The sequence below is a fragment of the Chlorocebus sabaeus genome, chromosome 25 (assembly GCF_047675955.1).
Source record: "Chlorocebus sabaeus isolate Y175 chromosome 25, mChlSab1.0.hap1, whole genome shotgun sequence".
Lineage (NCBI taxonomy): Eukaryota > Metazoa > Chordata > Mammalia > Primates > Cercopithecidae > Chlorocebus > Chlorocebus sabaeus.
Window position 1 is genome coordinate 26,339,329 of NC_132928.1, and position 20,500 is coordinate 26,359,828.

Below are 20,500 nucleotides of genomic sequence, written 5' to 3' on the forward strand. Positions count from 1 at the left end.
TCCTGGCCTTTGAGAGAGACACCCACTCAGCACAAGATTTCACATCTTCTTTTTCTTTGGCATCCACCTGGGCAGTATATTTATCCTCCGGCACAGGAATCTTCAGGGCATTAGACTCTTAAGATTTAATGTTGTCTGGCTTGTTGGGGTTTGGACTTACTTGGGTCCTGTTACTGCTTTCTTCTTGCCTATTTCTCCCCTTTGGAATGGGGATACCTATCCTATTCCTGTCCCACCATTGCATTTTGGAAGCATGTAATTTGTTTTGATTTCATAGGCTCACAACTAGAAGGAAATTTGCCTTAGGATGAATCCTGTCTTGAGCCTCACCCGTATCTGATTTAGATGAGACTCCGGACTTTGGACTTTTGAGTAGATGCTGGATCTAGTTAAGACTTTGGGGGCTACTGGGATGGAATAAATGTATTTTGCATGCAAGAAGGACATGAATTTTGAAGGCCAGGGCAGAATGCCATGGTTTGAATGTGTCCCTCAAAGCTCATATATTGGAAACCATCCCCATTGCAACAGTGCAGAGAGGTAGGACCTTTAAGAGGTAATTAGGTCATGAGGCTCCACCCATATGAATGGATTAATGCCAATACTGCAGGAACAGGTTCGTTATCACAGAAGTGGGGTCCTTCTGAAGGACGAGTTCAGCTCTTGCCTGTGTGATGCCTTCAGCATGTTATGAGGCAGCAAGAAGGTCCTTATCAGACATGGTCCCCTAATCTTGGACTTCCCAGCCTCTAGAACTGTGAGCCAAATAAATTTCTCTTCATTATGAATTACTTAGACTGTGCTATTCCATTATAGCAGCAGAAGATAAATAAGACAGATGTCCAGGTGAGAGAAAAAATCAACAAGATGACTCTGGTTTTGATCCTGACTGCTGAGCAGAGGGTGCCCTGTCATTCCCCCAGTCTCCCTGACCCTTCTCTCCCTGAAGGGCCCAACCCCTTACCTTGAACTCCACTTCACTCTCCCTGAACTCCACTCTACTCTCACCATGCTAGTAGACACTCTTTCGTTTACATACCTGGGGCCTTTGCACTTCCTGTTCATCTCCTGAAAAGTCTGGGAAGGTGCATTCTCCATTCACTCAGGTCTCCACTCAGATGGCAGGTCCTAAGGGAAGATCCCTGACTGTCCTGAAAAATAGTCTCTATCACTGTATCCTCTTGCCAGATTTAATTTTCCTGATAGAGCTTATCACTTCCTGACCTTCTCCCTCCTCTGTCTCTCTCACACCCTCTCTTCCCCCTCTATCTATCTATCTATGCATTTATTATCAGTTTCTCTCCAGTACTCCAGTAGAATGTGAGCCCCATTAGGACAGAACCTTTATTTGGCATGTTTACCACTGCATCCCCAGTACCTATATCAGTGCTCAATAACTATTTGTTGAATGAATGAATAGATACATGTAAAAATGCATTAATGAAACCATACATCCACTTATTCAGAAATGATTGCTTGAGGATCTGCCATGTGAGTACATCTCAGGAAACAAGAGATAAGGATTAAATGATAGGTGCTCAATTAGAGACAGTCAGATTAGAAAGGCATGACCCTAGCCCTGAAGTCAATTATGATGCCCTGGATGAGGAAAATCATTCTCTGGTTCATTCCCTGCTGTGCTGGGAGCTGTAGGGAATCCACTGCTGAATCAGACAACTCCTGGTCCCCTGCCTAGGTCCTGCAACGTAAGGCTGCTATGACAAGGGCCTCTTATGAAATGTATGAGAAACTGCCACCAGGCCACCAGCCAGCCACCAACACGTCCACAGTGGCTTGGAGTTCCAGCATTGCCCTGCACACTGTGAGACCAGCAGAGGCTTCCCTGGCCAGAACTTGCCTCCCCAGAGTCTCTTAGCCTGCCTCCCAGAAAAGCAAGTCTTCATCTCACGCTAATTCCCAAAAGACATCATGAGAATGCCCAAGCTCCTCATTGGTCCTTTGCCTCATGAATCGTCCTTTTCAGGGATGAGATCACTTCTAGTTGGAGGCCCAGCAGTGCACAGAGGGGTGGCCTCTCCTTGTCTACACCCTCAGAGGGCACTCCTGGATGCCTTTGGGGACTGATTGTTAGGCTGACTCAGAGAACATAAATGATAAGCCACTTTAGAATAGGAAGAGCTCAGTCTGGGCGCAGTGGCTCATGCCTGTAATCCCAGCACTTTAGGAGGCCAAGGCGGGCGGTCACTTGAGGTCAGAAGTTCGAGACCACTCTGGCCAACATGGTGAAACCCCATTTCTACTAAAAATACAAAAACTGGCTGGGCATGATGGCAGGTACCTATAGTCCCAGCCACTTAGGAGGCTGAGGCAGGAGAATCGCTTGAGCCTGGGAGGCAGAGGTTGCAGTGAGCCATGCCACTGCACTCCAGCCTGGGTGACAGAGCGAGACTCCATCTCAAAAAAATAATGGGAAAAAAAAAAAAAAAAGTAGGAAGATGCCATCAGATGGTGAACACACCATGGGACCAATCAGTGAAGACACATCTGACAGAGAAAAAAGAAGGAAGAGGGAGTGGGCACAGAGGCCCTACAGAATTCTCTTTGGTGAATGCAGAACAGCCAAAGTGAGAAAGGTGTAAAGAAGCCAGCCACCACTGCAGGGATGACACTGGAGTGCGCCGGTTCTGAAGCTGTCTGTCCTTGGCTTTCTCTCCTGGCCCTGCCCTGCTTTGTATCACCACAGGGCTGACCGGGGCAGGCTGCGTTTCCCAAGCCCTGGGGCTATCCAGGTCCACAGGAAATACTGCAGTGCTGGAGCAATGGGGACGGGTGGTGGGGGGGAGCTGTCCACCTCCCTGACCCAGCCGTGCACTAGGCAGTGGTTATGACTCCTCTATGGCTCCACCACACACCAGACAAACCCACCATGGGTGCAGCTTCTACCAGCCAACTGCAGCCCCTGGGCTCCAGGATCACCACCTCCTCACTTTGTCCTTCTGCCTCGGGGTAGCTTCCTGTTGTTACTCATCTCTGGGTTACTTCACTCTCCCTGTTTGTGTCTCGGCTGCTTCATCACCAATTCCTGGTATAAGACCCTCAGCTGTAAACACCTAAAATGATTTCTGTGTTCCTGGTTAGACTCAGATGGTTCAAGAGTAAAGCTGCATCAGGAAGAACTGAGCACAGTCATCTCTAAGAACCCCCTGCCAGAGGTATAGGTATGAGTGAGCCACCCAACTCTTACAAACGCCTTCACTCAGAGGCGAAAGAACCCACACGTGGGTTTGGAAAATGCTAACAGGATGACACAGTGTCCTTTCAACTGCTGAGACCGGAGCAGGGTCCTCAGGCCTGGCCATCCCTGTTTCTCATCACCTGTTCCTCATGGAAGGACATGGGTGCAGGGAGGTGGAGGGCCGGGGGATGCCAGAGGTCCACGTCTTTCTGCGGTCCTGCGGTTTGGATAGTTAGGGACTGAATCCTCCCTCTTCCCTTCCCTCGCCCTTGGCTGGGAGGGAGTGACAGTTCATAGCTCTGGTCCCCTCCTTCCCGCCTCCTCTCTTATCAAGGATCTCAGCCACTTGTAACTGGAAACTTGGATCTCAAGAGCAGGAAAATAAGGCTTTCAGACTATTAAACTACTTCCTGCAGAGAAATTCTTCCTCCCCAAGGAGAACAGGAAACCAGATACAATCAAAAGTGCTGGGCACACTCCAGGGGCCAAATATTTAACAGTAACATTGCCCAGGGGAGTCTGCTTCAGGGGCCCTGGGGAGGGGGCAGGATATCGAACCTAAGAATCCTGCCTTGAATCCCACTGTGAGGGGCTCTGTGGCATCATTCACCATCTAGAACATCAGTGCCCATCAATCCCCAAAAGGAGACCTGGGCTGACACCCCAGGCCAGCCTGCAGGGCTACAGGGAGTGGGGAAGACACTCTGTGTCTTGAAAGAAAAGAGCAGGATAAATTGACTAGGTCATTAGTGTAATGGGCCTTGGAAATCACTCCTGGTCACTTGCTGAGGACAAATAACTCCTCAGCCTGGTGGGAAAAATAATGAGGTTCCTGTGTGTGACTCAGTAACATCCTCTATTCTGAGCAACCTCCCCCATCATCTGTCCTTCGGATTCAGGGCCCCTTTCTGAGCGCTGGACATGAGCAGAATAAACATAGCTCCCACCATGAAGAAACTCTCAGTCCACAGGAGAGGCCCAGCACCTGAGCAAAGGGATCCCCAGTCTGATGAGAGCGGCGTGTGCTGCAACGCACAGGGCAGAGTTCGCCACCAGTCCCCCTACTCAAAGGTTTCATGGATGACTGACAGCACAAGCTCCCCAGAGACCTGTGTGCCTGCAGAGAGCTCTTCTCTCTCTCTCTCTAGGTGGGCGTTCTCATCCCAACAAACAGAAGTTTGGATTTGCTCTGTGGTTCTGATCCAGAGGGGGCTTCAGAGGGTGGGGTGCAAAGTGGGAGGCTTTCAGATTTGGAGGAGGCATGTTTTCAAAGTATATTTGCCTCTGATCTTCATCCCTTTCTCCCAGTCCAGGGCATATCCTATGGAATATTTTTCCACAGCCAGGAGGCCAAGGTATCGCACTTTGAGACAATGTCCTTGGCGATTTCACAATGCAGCCACCTCCTCACCTCCCAAATTCAGGTATAGCCCCCACATCCCTGTGAGAGGTTGGTCCTCGAGGAGGAGGGTGTCTCACCTGGATAGTACACGCAAGAAAACCGGACCCAGACCTTGGCATTCTCAGCTTTTTCTGCACTGAGATGTGATTCTCTCCACCTCTCCAAGGAAGACCGGGATGGCAAAAGGACCAAGGCCAACTGGCCCCACCTGCTATGGGTGACTGTTTCTGACTCATCCCGTGGGACAGGAAAAAACCATCCCATCTGCATTCAGACTCAATGACCTGTGAGTAGCTGCTGCAGGGAGACCTCACTGGGATGGCCAGGGCGCTAACACGGGCAAAATTCCTTTTCCAGCGAAGTGGAAAGGCCTGCCGTGGTGGGAAGGGAGCTGATGGCTTTATGCGGCTTCCCATAGGCCTCTCTGGTCTTTGCAGACTGTGGCCACTTAGGAGAGCAGCAGAGAATTCTCCAGCCCAGCTGGCACATGTGGAGAGCCCAGGCAGGAGGGAGCCAGGAAGCAGCAGAATTCTGCAGGCTCAGGAGAACAGAGGGGGCCCTGCTGGACCCCCAAAGGAGGGCAGTCCTCCCTTGGAATACCTCACTGTGGTGGGAATTGGGAGACCCTCGTTCTGGTCCAGGCTGTGCCAGAAGTGAACTGGCCTTGGGGGAGACCCTTTCCCTTTTGGGGCTTCTGTGTCCGTGTCGGGATGATGAGGGATTGAATGAGATCTTTTCTGGGCTCTAGCAGGTCATGGTTCCCTTCTTCTGGAATGTGTCAAATCATCTTCTATGGAGAGCTGAGTTCAGTACTAGCAAAGGGAGGGAGGGGCACTGAGCACCGAACTCCTCATGGGGAAGAGGAGACCAGGGGCGGTGGTGAGGGGCACCCACACCTCCCCGGAAGGGAGCCCCTCCTGCATGCTCTAGCTCTGTGCCGTGGAGAGGAAGATGGGGGGCAAGATGGAATGTAAAGAGAAATAAATATGTATTGAGTGGAATGAATGAATGAATGAATGAATGAATGAATGAATGAAGCGTGCTGTGGGGTAAGATCCGAGTTCAAACTGTGACTCCACCGTTAACAGCTTGTGGCCTTGATCAAGTAACAATTCTTTGAGCCTTTGTTTTGTCTGGGCACGATGGGAGGAGAAGGCTGGCTTGGCAGGCCCCCTGTGAGGATGAGGCTGGCGCAGTAACTTATCTGGGCACTCAATGAACAGTAGCACCAGGTGACCATTGCTATCTCCAACAGGAGCACACCCCTGATTCTACTGGAATACACAATCGGCCCTTGAAGAGATACAAAACAGGTTGCAAGGACATAGATAAACAAAAAATTACTTCTGTTTCACTTTGGAAGGCAAGTCACATGGTTTCCATATCTATTTCACAGCCAGCTCTCCTTCTTAACTCAACCTCGTACAGAACGGGTCTGTATTCCCTGATCTAACTGACGAAAGTGTTTGAGTCTGGGGTGGGGGTTTGGGAACCTGCTCAGCCCAGCACTAAACCCTACACAGGGTCCTGGAGAAGCCACACTCCCTGGAGAACCCCAGTAAAGCTCCACTGGGGAAGTGGCCAGGGAGGAATACTAGAGATATGGGAGATGGAATCGGGGGAACCCATGCCCTTCCTCCCACCTCCCTTCAGAGCATCTCTTGGCCTGCCTAGAACCACGGGGTACAGGGCATCTGCCTGAAGGCCTATTTCCACCAAGGGACTGTAAATCCGCCCCACTGGAGAGATCCCGTGCAGACTCGAGATCAGCCCAAAGACACCAGCTGGAGTTGGGACCTAGAAAGCAGGTTGGATGCTTGCTGACAGCCCGGAGTGACAAGAGGAGGTGCCTCTTGAGCCGGACAGATTGGGATGCTGTGCTCTGAGGAGGCGGCTGTTCTCACTGAGCTTGGGTTGTCAGGGCCCCCTAAAGATCACAGCACCTAGCCCCCATTCTGGAAAAGATTCGACAGACAGCAGGTAGAGGAGGACAGAGAGGACAGGAAGAGCTCACCACCTTGGAAATCTTTCCAAAGAAAGAGTCTACCCCCACACTCAGCTCCGCATTCCATAGCTTGTGCTTCCACATTAGAAAGTCCTTCCCAGAGTCTAACTTCAGTTCTTCCTGCTGCATCAGAACTCAAGGAGACACCACTCTTGGGACCTGGAGGAAGTACAGTCATATTCTCCCTGCTTCTGGCCTTTTTCCCCACCTTGCAACCAGGCCAAGGAGTGCAGAGCCCAAATAACAGCGGGAAGTACCCGGGGACCCAGCAGTTTTCCATTGTCCCTCCTTGGTATCTCCTGACGCTCTCTTTGCCCTGTGTCCCTCCACATAAGCACTCACCAAGCCCACAATGTACAGAGTCCCTGCAGAAGCCACAGGCCAAGCCCAATCCAGGAACCAGTCCTCCCCAGCCAGCAGTCACCCAGGCCAGGGCAGAGCCCAAGAAAGAGTTTAGCAGCAGCTACAGCCCTCCCGCCCCACTGCATGTGCTCAGGGGCTTCTGCCCCAGCTCCAGGGATGGCTTTGTGGAGGAGGGGCCCAGACACATAGATGCAGTGGGAGGTGGGGGGCACCCAGGCTCACCCAGTGGGTACAGGTGAGCCAGAGACCCCCCTCCCCAGAATAACACGCAGCAGGAAGTGGGAATGTAAGGTCTCCTAGATCATCTGGGGGCTGGCTCCCTTCTCTTCCCCATGTGAGACAATCAGAAAAATTCTTTTATTTTTCTCCCAGAGCACATAACTGCAAGTACCTGAAGGGCGGAGACCAAATCTGGTTCAAAATCATCTTCCTAGCACCTACCACAGTATCTGGCACACAGTAAGGACTCAATAATATTTGGGGAAGGAAATGCAATCATATAAAATGCTCAATTAAAACCAGAGAGGCAGAAAAAGAAAAGGAAAAAAGAAAACAAACGTAATGACTAGAAAACAGTTACAAACATGGCAGATCATTAAGCCGAGTATTGCAATCATCACCTTAAACGTGAAGAAAGAAGGAGGAATTGGTAAGAGGAAGCCATCCTGAGTCTTCTTGCTCATCTCAACAACATCCCTACTGGCAGGCAGCAGAGCTCTGCTCCCCACGGTCACAGCTGAGGGGCCTCCTACAGAATGCACAGGGTCTCCACTCGAAGGTCCTGCCTCAACCACCCAGCCCCAATATCTCAAGCCAGTTAATTAGGTGGTCCTCGCAGGCATCTAGCACACTTCCTCCCGCTGCAAAACCAGCCCTTCTCCTCACTTGCCGGCCTGGGTGGAGGTGGGGAACAGCCTGTCCTCCTCCTCCTCTGGGAGCTGGTCTGAGCCCCCGGCATTTGCACGGGTAAAACGGAACAGCATGTTAGCTGCTGGCAATGTCCCAGGCCAGGAGCCTGCCAGGCAGCTTCTCTGAGGGTTGATCAATAAACTCAATTTCCGTCATTTCTTCCACTTCTGCGAAGTCCTATAAATCACTCCGATCTGCCACGACCCTGGAAGGGGGAAACGCATGGTGTGTGTGGAGGAGGAGGAAGCTTATTAAATCAAATCCTTTTGTTTCCATCCACCATTCATGGAAACTTCAAGGTGCTGTGCTCAGAGCTGGAAAAAGAAAATGCAAGCCGGGTGCGGCGGCTCATGCCTATAATCCCAGCACTTTGGGAGGCTGAGGAGGGTGGATCACCTGAGGTCAAGAGTTCACGACCAGCCTGGGCAACATGGTGAAACCTGTCTCTACTAAAAATACAAATATTAGCCAGGCTTGGTGGTATACACCTGTAGTCCCAGCTACTCAGGAGGCTGAGGCAGGAGAATCGCTTGAACCCGTGTGGCGGAGGTTGCAGTGAGCCGAAATCGTGCCATTGCACTCCAGCCGGGGCAACGGAGCAAAACCTCCATCTAAAAAAAAAAATAAAAAATGCAGAAAGCCAGTAGTAGTGGGCCTTGGGGAACTCCACCAGGCAAGAATCGGGCAGGACATGCACTGCGACCAGGGGAGGCGTGGACATGAGCAGTGGCACAGAGGGCACGTGGGGGAACAGGCATAGAGTGGCTTCCTTCACCCAGTTGACAGAAACACTGACGGTCTGGGACATTTGGAAGGTTCAACCCCAGGGCCTCCAACTTCCAATTCCACAAAGGCCTGACTCCTACACTGCTCTCTCCCTTCCCAACCTCCTCAGCTGGTGCCCGCCGTCTCCCACAGAGCACAGTGGCTGGCTAGGGGGGCCAAGGCTCAGGGTGGCAAAACACTGTGAGACTCTTGGCAGCGTTAGAGGACCTGGATTGGAATCAGACTTAGACCTGCTGTTAGCAAATCACGTCACCTCTCAGAACCTTAGGCTCCTCATCCGTAAGATGGAGTTCGATGTCTGCTGCACTGGTGATGTCAGAGCTACCATTTAGCATTGAGCTTTCGCATACAGCCCTCCTCTACTCTTCATCCTAGGAGGAAGGGACTCATCTCCACAGGTGGAGACTGGGCAACTTGCCCAAGGTCATACAGCTAGTGACCAGAATCGTCATTGCAACCTAGGCCAGCTGCCTCTAAAGCATGTATTTTTGTTGTTTGTTTTTTGCGACAGGGTCTTATTGTCGCCCAGGCTCGAGTGCAGTGGTGCGGGATCTCGGCTCACGGCAACCTCTGCCACTCCAGTTCAAGTGATTCTCCTGCCTTAGCCTCCCGAGTAGGTGGAACTACAGGCGTGCATCACCACGCCTGGCTAATTTTCGTATTTTTAGTAGAGACGGGGTTTCACCATGTTGGCCAGGCTGGTCTCAGACTCCTGACCTCTAATGATCCGCCTCCCTCAGCCTCCCAAAGTGCTGGGATTATAGGCATGAGCCACCAAGTCCTTTGTTTGCTTATTTCATGGAATTTTATTTCCTTTTACTGAAAAATATTAATTGTATATACTTATGGGGTACAACATAATGCTTCAAAACATACGTTGTGGAGTGAGCAAATCCAGCTTTCAAAATTACGGTAAGAGTAGATTTTAAAATCAGTGTTCTGTATTTCATGCACTGCCATTCCCGTGAGGCTGTGAAGAAATTGAGGACAGGGACTGCGGTTTTATATTCCGCAGTATCCTTCATTGTCTGAGCTTCTCAAACTGTAATGTGCATGTGAATCGCCTGGGGTCCTTTAAAAATGCAGCTGATGAGTCAGACAATCTGGGCTGGGGACTGAGACTCTGCATTTCTCACAAGCTCCCGGGAGATGCCAAGGCTGCTGGTCCCTGACCATGCTTTGAGTAGCAAGGCCCAGTGGCACTCAGCCCAATATTGGGCACAAAAGGAGCTCTCTCCACCCTTGTTTGGGGAAGAGAGTGATTGAGGAAGCCCAGAAAAAGAAAGGCATTGTTTTGGATCATGAAGGAAATAGGAACACAAATCCCTGCAGGATCCATCACAGATTCACCAGTGAGACCAGTTTCTCTTAATGGATAGCCACCTCCCCCGATATGAGGAAAGGAAAGGAAAGGCCAGGAACCAGGATGGGAGAAGAGAGGGGAAAGAGGCTCCCTGCCTCAGCAAAATGATAGCAGTCCATCACAACACCCCTGGCAAAGCACTTCCAAACCAACGATCCTATCCAATGCACACTCCGGCTTATGAGCTAAGAAGAACAGGTTCTGCGGTTGCCACTTTACAGGTTGGAAATTTGAGGCCCAGGAAGGTTCAGTGCATGCCTACAGCTACAACTTATATGGTTAGTGTTTAAGCTGAGACTGAACCCAGTCTCCTCTGCCTCTGAGCCCAGTGCTCTTTGCGTGAAGCACTCTACCTATGGAATGGTGGCAGAGAGGGTCTCCCTGGGCCCTTCATCGTGCCTCACTCCCAGGGCCTACTGGGCTGCTTCTCCAGCCCATCTCCACCGTTCTCACCTCTGTGGACCACATGGGATTACTTCTGCTGCCATGATGCTAGCAACACCTCCTGAGGTAGCTCCCCTGCACCTGTGATTGAGGCAGCAGACTCAGGCTGAGAGAAAGCCAGCAGGACCAACAGAAACCCAGGCAGCAGGCCAGACAGGGCCTGGCCCGTGCCTATAGCACTTTCCATCTCAGAAATCTCAGCCCTCTTAGCTTGGCCAGTGCTGATTTCTCTGTTATCTGCAAGATCTTGTATTCTCTCTCTCTCTCTCTCTTTTTTTTTTCAGACAGGATCTCACTCTGTCAACCAGCCTGGAGTGCAGGGGTGCTCATGGCTCACTGTAGCCTCAACCTCCCAGACTCAGGCGATCCTCCTGCCTCACTCTCCCAAGTAGCTGGGACCACAGGATCACGCCACCACACCTGCCTAATTTTTTTAATTATTTTTAGAGACAGGGACTCCCTGTGCTGCCCAGGTGGTCTCAAACTCCTGGGCTCAAGCGATCCTCCCACCTTGGCCTCCCAAAGTATTGGGATTACAGGCATGAGCCACCATGCCTGGCCAAGATCTGATATTCTGTCTTGCCCTCAGCCTAGAAACCCCCTTGAAGACACTGGCAAAGGGAAGTGATGTTGATACCAGCCTTGCAAGACTAAATAAAATTAAATCTGCTACCAAAGAAGTCACCCGGTGCCACCCCTGACACTGAGAAGATGCCCAACATGTAGGCACCCCTCCCCCACCAGGCTGCAAGTCTTCCTTCCTTGGGAACTTCTAGTGCCAGGCAGCCCCTTGGGCTCCCAGAGGAGCTGGAAGGAGGAAGGGAGGTGCCCATCTGAGATTTCAGAGGCAGGTGCCCCAGGCACCATACCCAGAGCAGTGAGCAGTGGCAGAACACACTCTGACCTGAGTGCAGGGCTTTATACGCCTCCCAGCCCTGCCACAATCACTTCCCCAAGGCCGGGCTTGCCAACTTCAGGCCTTGGCAGGCTTGTACAGGAACTCCTCAAGCCACACTGTCCACCCCAACCACAACAGAGACAGACAGACACACCCGCCACTATCCATCCATCCTCCTCCCTCCCACCAAACAGCAGGAAAAGAAGAATGAGCCCCTGAAACTGGAGAGAGATGGTGGTTACACATTGGTTCCCTCCACAGTCCCGTAAGGCGCATAATATTAGTTCCACTTCACAGACGTAGAAGCCGAGGTTCAGAGAGGATAGCCACGGGCACACAGCAAGCAGGTGGCAGAGCTGGGACTGGGAGACTGGTTCGGCCAGCCAGACTCCAAAGCCCAAGCTGTGTTGTGTCCCTCCCGGCTGCACTCAGCATTCTGTGACTCTCAGCGCCCCTTCCCTTCTGTCAGCCCCTGCACACACCCACCACTCACCGGATCCTTACAGGCGGCCAGACCTGCCTCAGTAACCCTGAGAAGTCAGGCTGGGTTGCCATTCCCATTTACTAATGAGGGTGCAGGTCAGAGGGGAAGGTGGCCTCCAAGTGGGCACCATGGCAGCCCAGGCCCAGAGTTCAGGCATCCTGTTTTCCCAGCCCCAAGTCTCCCCTGTGCTGGGCAGATTGCGGGATCACTTCACTCTACCTGGACTCAACACACTTTCCTCGTCTCCTGGTCAGTGTCTTCTTAACCTGTCTAGGCCTTGGTGTTGTGGAGAATGACAAAAGAAAGGGATTTGACATCAAGGCCACCTCTTATACACATTGGTTTATAAGTCTGGTGGGGGGTGGGGGCCTCCTCTGTCCTTGGTTCTCCTCCTTTGAACATTTTTTCTTCAAGTCTTGACTGTGGACTGAATTCAAACTCCCGGGCACATGAGGTAGGGAGCCATGCCTTGGGGATGGCGGGGAGGGAGCCCATAGTGGTTGAATTGTACGCTGGCACTGGGCTTGAATCCCTTGAGGATGAGGTGGCTCTGGGGCTCTGCACAGGAGGTGGGTGTGAGTCGGTGTCTCTCCCACAGCTGAAGTCTGCACAGACAGGGAGGAGACATTCTCTAGGCCCTACTCTTCCTGTCAGGGCAACCCCTCCACAGGCACACTCAGAGCCAACTCACCCCTGAACAATGAAGCCATTCTCCCTCCCCTTCCAAGAGCACTGCCTCACAGACAGCTCCGCAGTGGGGATTGGAATGGTGCCCATCCTATAAACTGAGACCCACAGAGGTAAGTGATTTGCTCAAGGTCACCCAGCAGCAAGCACTGGAGTCAAGGCTCAAGTACAGATCTTTTCATTCATGCATTCAATTATTCATTCAACAACTCTGGTTATACTTAGCTGTGTGGCTGTTACCTGGTAGTTTAATTTCTCGGAGTCTCGGCTCTCTCATGTGGAAAATGGGGATATATTATTTAATTTATTAGTATAAAATACTATTAGGGCCTCTTCATAAAATTGTGCAAGGATTTCAGCAAGATAATCTATATAAAGTATTTAGCACAGGGCCTAGCAATCCTAGGCACACAAGCGTCACTACTATTACCATTCATTCAGTGATTCATTAATACTGAAACAGCAGAAACTACCCACTACTGTGGGTAGAGAGATGAAGAGGCTTGGACTCCACCTTCAAATCGCTCACAGGCCACTGCAATTGGATAAGGGTTATGTTAAAGGGGAACACAGGGAGCTGTGGGAACATGCAGGCCAAAACAAGGAAGGCTTCCTGGGGGAGGTGTCATCTGAGCTGAGTGTTAAAGACTAAGTAGAAATTAGACAAGAGAAGGGAACAGCTGTGTGTGTGTGTGTAAGAGGTGGTCTTGATGTCAAATCCCTTTCTTTTATCATTCTCCATAACTCTCAAACAGGTTAAGAAGAGACTGACTGGGAGACAAGGAAAGTGAGTGTTGAGTACAAGTGGAAAGAGGTGTGGGGCTGCGCCTCCACGCCGGGGAGGTGGCCTTGCACTGTGTGCCTGGACGTGGGCCAGGCCTGCTCAGGCCTCCTGCCACCGCAGCAGTTGGAAACGTGCCTGTCTCCGCACTGACTGTGGTCTACGTCCTTGAGGACAGACTTATGCCGTCAGAAAACACTTGTTGACTTGAACATGTAAACTACATCAAGAAGGATTAATGGGTGGGGCACAAACAGGAAACCATTAGACTCTTGTCTGGCCCGTGGAGAATGAGGGACTAGGGGCAGGGGCTGCATGGAAGTGAGCAAGCAGAATTGAATGAAAGGTCTGGAAGCCAAGAATATCACTTTTTGACTTATAAATAAAGATTAAAAAGCTATAACCCCCTACACACACACACACACAGACACACAGGTGTACATATGTGAATACACACCCCACTAAGAACCTGAAGCCACTGTGGCCTCCTGTCATGATTAAAGGTGGTGGTGGAGGGGGGTTTCATGCCTTCACACTTGATGTGTCACCCAAATTTCATGTGTTGAAAACTTAAATCCCCAAATTCTTATGCTGATGGCATTTGGAGGTGGGGTCTTTGGGAGGTAATTAGGATTAGATAAGGTCATCAAGGTGGGGGTCCCCCCAGTGGAACTGGTGGCTTCATAAGAAGAGGACAAGAGGCCTGAGCTGACACGCTCTTGCCCTCTCACCATGTGATGCCCTCCACTGTGACACAGCAAGGAGGCCCTCGCCAGATCCCAACACCATGCTCTTGGACTTCCCAGCCTCCAGAACCATGAGCCAAATAAACTTATTTCTTTGTAAATCACTCCATCTGCAGTATTCTGTTACAGCAACAGAAAATGGACTGAGACAACACCCCTCATTCTAAGCTGTTATTAGCCCCTGGGACCTGACACAGCCACTCTGAATGTTGTTTGCATCACTGTTATCAAAGCCACTCTATCAGCTCTCCCAGTTATGGCCCCAGGAGACCATAATGGTGGGTTGGGGGGTTGTTTTTACAGAGAACAGGGCATTGTGGCAGGTGTGTGTGCTGGGCACAGCCTGCTGAGTCCCCAAACACACTGAACGGTTTCCTCCCTGGAGTCAATTTACAGAGCTGCCAGGCCCCAGGGGAGCCCTCACTTCAGCTCCCTCAGAGCCAGCTCCCCACTAGGAGCTGCACAGGACAAGGCCTCCAAGAGAAGGGGGAATCAGGAGGAACTACTCACACCCTGGAAGCAGAGTCATGTCAACACTCTTCCCCGCATACAACCAGGCAGCATGGGGACAGCAGGGAGCCAAGGTGAGAGTCAGGAGACTAGGATACTCACACCCTAACCTGCTGTACAAGCTCCGGTGACCCCATTCACCCCTCTGTGCACCCCACCCTCTGAACTCTTAGGGATGTTTTAATTAAATAACCTTTCCTTCTCCATTACCTACCTTTGTCTTCTGTAGGTGAATATAAAATATCCAAATGACTTCTTCCCAACCTGGCTACTCAGTCTTCCCCACTAAGGTGTCCTTCCTCCATTGGAGCATTCCCTCATTTCTTCACTCCACAGACATTGATTAAGCCACCTACTAAGTGCCAGTCAGACACACGTTAGGTGCTGGTTACGATGGGCAGGAGAGTTGGATGGTACCACGCCCTGCCCTCATAGTGCATGCAAATCATTTTGACACTGACCTGAACCCACAGGGATCATAGTGGTCACATAACATCAAGTAGTAAATAAAAAACAAACCTTGGATTATTTAACAACAGTAACAGCCCCACTTATGGAGTGCCTACTATGTGCCAGCCCTTGAACGTACACTATCTCCTAGCCTCACAGCAACCCTAGGAAGGAGGCATTATGAATCCTGCTTTACAGAAGAGGAAATGGAAGCAGCTCAGAAAGGTTAAGCAACTTATTCGAGACAACACAGCTTTAAGCACCTGAACTATGATTTTTACTCCAGTCTGACTGCCTGGGGAGACTGCTCTTACCCTTCAGTTCACTAGAGTGTCTCTGTAAAGCAGCAGGAAGAAGACGCCTCTTGGAAAGGGGGTTGATTAAAAATATCCAGGTTAGGCCAGGCGTGGTGGCTCATGCCTGTAATCCTAGCACTTTGGGAGACCGAGGCAGACAGATCACTTGAGGCCAGGAGTTTGAGACCAGTCTGGACAACATGGTGAAACCCCGTCTCTAACAAAAATAGAAAAGAATTAGCTGGGCATGCTGGCATCAGCCTATAGTCCCAGCTACTCGAGAGGCTGAGGCAGAAGAATCGCTTGAACCCAGGAGGCAGAGGTTGCAGTGAGTCGAGATCGTGCCACTGCACTCCAGCCTGGGCAACAAAGCAAGACTCTATCTCCAAAAAAAAAAAAAAAAAATCCAGGTTAGAGGAGCTTTTTCCAAACAGACCATCCCATCTCCTGCCCCTAGAGAATCACTGGTGCGTTACCATTCCAGCAGGGTGGGTATGCATCAGAGCCCTCAGTTCTGTTGGCATAGAGAAAAGGAGCTGAGAACCAGCTCTTGCCATGCTGGAATCTCAGCCCCTGCTCTCCCAGTGGTGGGGAAGTGAGAATTGGAAACTGGTAGCCTCTGAGAGCAAGGTGCATGGTGAGAGTTGGGAGGTCTGGCTCTCACCGCCCACACCAATCCTGCCAACTGCAGTGCAAAGTGTTCTCTGCTACATGAGGCAAAAGGAGATGATTTCTGCATGTAGGAGCTGACGGGGCTGCCGCGAGCAGGCCAGGATGACTGGGACACAGCGTGCCCCCATGCCAACCCTGGGGCTCCCCCATCACTCCTGCTCTGCCATCAGGGCCAGGCTAGAGCTGGCACTTGTCGATGCCTGCTTATTGATTGACCAGGTTCTCTGCTGCATTAGCTGAAATGGGGCCACTCAGTGCTCTATAGCAGCTATGAGAGGACCCTGATTGTTGTGAGTCAGAGTAGGAACCACTGTGCAGGAGTTAACACAATCCACAATGCAGACCACTGGCTGGGTTCCAGCAATAATGAGAAACGAGACCCTGGAGGCACACAGAGGCAGGGATTCTCCTAAGCATTACTGGGGAGGGGCAGAGGCCTGGGGTAGGGATAGGAGGCCTTAATGTCCCAGAAGCCACTGTGCCACATTCTAAAGGAGCCTAGCCAGAGGGCCCCCCAACTCTGCTGTCTCCTTCTGGAAGCTTCAGGGAGCCTGAAGCCTCATGCTCCTACTGCTGTGGTCCCAGTCTGAGAAAGGAATGGCTTCCTGAGAAGTAAGGTGGGAAGAGAGCAGCTGGAGTGGCTGAAGGCATCTGGGAATGTCTGGATTGGTGGGTGTTTAAGAGACCCTTCCATGAGGCTGTGTGAGGCAAGAGAGAGCTCCTCCGCCTGACCACATCAGGGGAGGAGAGCTGGGGAGTGGTGAGAGAGAAGACACCAGCGGCCCTGCCATCACAGTGCTTCCATTTGGATACCTAATAGGATCTGAATCATCCTCCAATTTCTTCTTCCTCCCCACCCTTCCCCATCCCCAGAAACAGCACCACCATCCACCAGTGCCTTAAGCCATAAGCGTGCATCGTCACATTAGATTCCTTCTCCCACATCGCATCTCAACCCATTTCCAGTTGGTTCCAACTCTAACATGCCTGAAATGTTTCCAGTTCTGTCCATCTCCACGGCCTCCTCCACTCCCTGCCTGCCTCAAGCCCCACCTGCTGCCCCCCAGTCCTAACTGGGCTCCCTACATCCTCTCTAACCCCACTCCAACCCATCCTCCACAGAGCAGGCAGAGTGACTCTCTTGTGTTAGTGTGATGAATTACACTGATTGATTTTTTTTTCAAATGTTAAACCACCCTTGCCTAGATGGAATAAACTTTTTCGGGTGGTGATATATTATCCTTTTTATATCACCGGATTTGATTTGCTAATATTTTCTCAAGGACTTTTGACCTTTTTAAAATGTAATTTGAATTACGTCATTCCCTGCTTAAACCACTCAGAAGCTTCATAGCACACTTAGAAAAAAATCCAAACTCTTGAGCAGGAACCACAAGGCCTCCAAGGCCTTACTGAAGCCCTTGTGGGTCTCTCTGGACATTGATGTGGGTTTTGGAGAAACCAACAAGGGCCTGCCCCAGAGAACACCAGCACGGCTCCCTCTAAGTTCACAAATGGCAGTCGAAGGCACCTGCTTGCTGGTGTGTCCCTGGGCTCTCGCTCCCTGCTAGTTTCTAAGTGCCATGAGGGCAGAGACCTGGGTCCCCTTCTTGCCCATGGTAAGGTCCTTAATCTCATCATGAATCTGGCATTCTGAGTTAATGAAGGAATAAACTCTCTGCCTCCTCCACACCTAGGCCCACGCAGCCGAACGTGGCTGGTGAGAAACACACAACCACGCTGCTGAGTTGCATTTCAAATTCATCATCGCAAACTAAAGGGGGGCCCTTCATGCTGCCCTCAATTATACTAGACTTCCCGAGCCTAGTCACTCTCCCACTTCTTAGAGAATTATTTCACACTTGCTGCTCTCTCCAACACCTCCTACTGCATCCTCACTCTTAGCTGGTGACCTTGCTTCCCAATTCACTACGAAAATGGAAAGAATCAGGAGAGAGCTTCACCTACCAGCATTTGCACCCACAGATGCCGCATGTTGCCACAGAAGAGCCTCCAGGATCCCGTCTAAAGCCAGTCTCTCCATGTATGCCCCACTAGCCTAAACCAGGATATCACTTTAGAAATTCTCTCCTTTGTTTCATCACTAGTGTTTTACTCTCTGCTGGATCATTTCTGTCAGCACACAAACTCACTAGCCTCCCTTTTATCTTAAAAAACAACACAGGGGGCTAGGTGCAGTGGCTCATGCCTGTAATCGCAGTTGTTTGGGAGGCCAAGGTGGGTGGATCACTTGAGGTCAGGAGTTTGAGACGAGCCTGGCCAACTTGGTGAAACCCTGTCTCTACTAAAAATATAAATATTAGCCAGGCATGGCGGCATGCACCTATGATCCCAGTTACTTGGGAGGCTGAGGCAGGAGAATCACTTGAACCCGGGAGGCGGAGGCTGCAGTGAGCCAAGATCATGCCACTATAGTCCAGCCTGGGTACCAGAGTGACACTCTGTCTCAATCAATCAATCAATCAATCAATCAATAAAATCCCAGCGTAAGATAGCTTGCTTCCACTTCCCCTGACAGTTACTGCCCCATTCCTTTGCTCTCTTTGCAACAAAATTCCTCAAGAGTACTCGATACCAGTCCTTTTTTCTTTTGAGCCTTCTCCATTCAGGCTTTGCCCCCATCACTCCTTTGACATTGCCCTTGTCAAGGTCACCAATGGCCTTGCAAAATGCAGTGGTAATTCTCAGTCCTTATCTCACTTCACCCATTCGTCAACCCTCCTCGGTGGAATGTCTACACTTGGCTTCCAGGGTACTACACTGGCTCTGAGTTTTCTTCCTGTGTCTGGAGTTCTCCTTCAGTCTCCTTTGCTGGTGCCTCCTCTTTTCCCACCTTCTCAATGCTCGGTTATTGGTCTTCCTCTCTTCTGTATCTGTGCTGTCTCTCTTGGGGATCTCATCCAGCCTCATGGATTTAAACCCATCTACATACCATGGCTCTCACACTTACAACCACCTGCCCAGGCCTCTCATTCTTGTATATCCAACCACCTGCTCAACATTCCACTCAGATATCTGTTAGACACGCCAAAGTCAGCATGTCTAAATCTGAACTCATTTTCTTACTTCCACCACCTGCAGCCTTTCCCACCTTAGATGATGCCAACTTCATCCTCCCAGTTGCTTAGAAGTAGAAGTCTGGTCATATTGACTCTTCTTTCTCACATCCAATCTATAGGAAAATTCCCACATCCAAGTCATAAGCAAATTCTTTGGCTCTTTTTTCCAAAATACATCATGAATTTAAACAAATCATGGTACATTCATACAATGCATGAATTCTAACAGCAATGAGGGGGAAAATCCTACTCAGTAACAGGGATGAATCTTGGCAAGAATTTTGAGCTTCAGAAGCCAGACATAAACTGCTCGACTCCACTTATAAAAGCTCAAGAACAACCAAAATCAATCTATAAGGATAAAGGTCAAAATAGAGGTTGCCTTTTGGAGGGTAGTGACTGGGAGGGAGCCTTGTACAATGCTGGAAGTCTCCTAAATATTGATCAGGGTAGTGGTATATAGGTATATACATATGCAAAATTTTATAGAGCTGAACACTTGAGATTTATGCACTTTACTGGATAAAATTTTTACTTCGATACGAAGTGGATTAAAAGTTAAAATTTTTAAATGCACATCCAGAATTAACCACTTCTCACCACCTCCTCTGCTATCGTTCATCTTCGAGCCACCTCCGTCTTCCCTCACCTGAATCGCTGCAATAGCGCCTAACTACTCCCCTGTTTGCACCCTTGTCTCTAAAGCACATTCTCAACATGGCAACAAGAGTGATCCTTTAAAGCTTCAGTCAGATCACGTCACATCTCTGCTCTCAATCCTGCAATGGCTCCCCATTCCCCTCAGAGTAAAAGCCATTGTCCTTCCAGTGGCCTCCATGCTGTACCTGGGCCAGTGGCCCATAATCTCTGACCATTCTCCCCCTTTATCTCTCCATCTCAGCCCCACAGGCCCCTTTGCTAGTCCCTAAACCCTCCAGGTACATTCCTGTGCTAGGGCCTCTGTTCTAGTTCTTTCCCCTGCATGGCACGCCCTCCCTACACATGCATGGCATGTTCCCTCGCCTCCAGGCTTTTGGTCAAATGGTCCTTTTCAGTGAAACCTCTTGGACTACCCTGTTTAAAGTTGCAACCCTTTCTCCCAGCCCCATTTTGGGCTGGGGCATTTCCAATCCCATTTACCCTGCCCCCTTTTTCTTTTTTCAATAGCACATTCTACCTTCTAACACTCTACATGATTTAGGTATTGCATTTATTATTTAGCATCTGATTTCCAATTCATTAGAATTCATTCTCCATGAGGATCTCTGTTTTATTGATGAAAGTATCTCAACAGACCCTGGCTCATATGAGGCACTCAATAAGTATTTGTTGAATACATGAACAAATGAATGAGTTAATGAATGAGTAGGTCTATCTGTACCAGGGCCCTGTGTAGGGACAAGTCAGCTGCCCTCCTCTCTCAAAGGG

The 20,500-nt window shown here is 50.3% G+C and overlaps 1 protein-coding gene across 7 annotated transcripts in view; it reads right to left on the minus strand.

The window, feature by feature from the left end:
• Positions 1-20,500, minus strand: part of ADORA1 (adenosine A1 receptor) — an 88,015-nt gene that overhangs the window by 10,318 nt on the left and 57,197 nt on the right. Inside the window, exon 1 of one of the 7 annotated variants that reach the window (XM_037985725.2) lies at positions 4,676-5,477. The exons of the other annotated variants lie outside the window; for them this stretch is intronic. The gene's annotated coding sequence lies outside the window, so the exon portion shown is untranslated. Of the gene's footprint in view, positions 1-4,675; positions 5,478-20,500 lie in introns of those variants that run through there. 7 annotated transcript variants of the gene reach the window in all.